The sequence below is a fragment of the Haliaeetus leucocephalus genome, unplaced genomic scaffold (assembly GCF_000737465.1).
Source record: "Haliaeetus leucocephalus isolate CR32 unplaced genomic scaffold, Haliaeetus_leucocephalus-4.0 Scaffold186, whole genome shotgun sequence".
Taxonomy (NCBI): domain Eukaryota; kingdom Metazoa; phylum Chordata; class Aves; order Accipitriformes; family Accipitridae; genus Haliaeetus; species Haliaeetus leucocephalus.
In genome coordinates, this window is record NW_010972622.1 from 940,940 (window position 1) to 942,148 (window position 1,209).

The 1,209-nt window shown below is 62.9% G+C and overlaps 1 protein-coding gene across 1 annotated transcript in view; it reads left to right on the forward strand.

The window, feature by feature from the left end:
* The window catches only part of RBMS2 (RNA binding motif, single stranded interacting protein 2), a 6,212-nt gene that overhangs the window by 4,263 nt on the left and 740 nt on the right, over positions 1 to 1,209 (forward strand). The gene's annotated exons all lie outside the window — the stretch shown is intronic.

A 1,209-nucleotide genomic window follows, 5' to 3' on the forward strand; every position in this document is an offset into this window, starting at 1 on the left:
CCCCGGGGCAGCGGGGACCCCCTGCCACACATCTACCTCACCCCACAGCTCGGTGCATGCTCAGCCCAGGCCTGGGGGGGCAGGGGGCTGCGGCCCTTTGCCCCCTGCCTGGGGTGACGCCACCCCCCCCCCGGTTTCCAGCCATCACCCACCTCTCCTGTTGCTGCTACTGCCCGGCCCCCCCCACCCCGGGCATGGCCCCTTTGGTCGGGGGGCACAGACCCCCCCAAGGAAGGAACCAAAGAGGGAGACCCACAGGCAGCCCCATTCCCCCTTCCTGGGGGCCTGGGGGCCCTGGGACCCCCATGCTGAGCCCCCACCCTGCTGCCGGGGGGGACTGAGTGTCGAGGTCCCACTGGCCCTGGGGGGCCTGAGCTGCAGAGGAGAAAGCCGAGGCCCCCCCCCGGCCCCCTCCTGCCCCCCCTTTAATTTATACGTAGCGCATTTTGTACAGGTTTTTAAGTTGCTTTTTTTTAAAATCTCGAGAGGTTTCTAGTTTTGTATTTCTTCCTCCTGCTTCCGCGCTCGGCCCCCACCCCCCAAACAGCCCCCCCCTTCGAGGTTTTGGTTTTTTTTGTTTTTAAATAAAAAGGCAAGAAAAGCAAATGACTCGTCATGTGGGGAGATGGAGGGTGGGGGGGAGCAAGGGGAGAGTCCTCGCAGTCCCCCTGCAGCTCAGGGTCCCCCAAAGCAACCCCCCTCTGCCCCAAGGGCCCCGCAGCACCCCACAGCCCGGGTCCGCCCCCCAGCCCAAGCCCCCCCATAGCCCCCCGCTCCCACAGAGGGTTCAGACCAGCATGTGTCTATCAAACGTGAGTTGTTTATTCTCGAACGCGACACGCGGGGTCCTACAGCTCGTGGGGACATCAACAGGCAACGGAGAGGAGGGCTAGAGTCTGCCTTTCCTCCTTTAAACCTTATTAAAAATGAGATTGGTCCTAAAAATATAGAAAGAAATAAATTTAAATTCACAAAACCTGTACATTATCAAAAAGTCACTAAAACGACACGGCTGGTTATAGAAAAGGCGGCCGGTGAGCTGGAAGGGGCCGCAGCTGGGGGGGGGGACGACACGATGCTCCCGGCGACACCGCTGCCCCTGGCCGGGGGGCACCAGGGCTGGGGGGGCAAAGAGAACCGGCCCTGGCCCCCCCCACCCCAGGCCCGGCAGGGGCTGCAGGGGGTGGGCACCGGCCGGGGGGAGGGGGG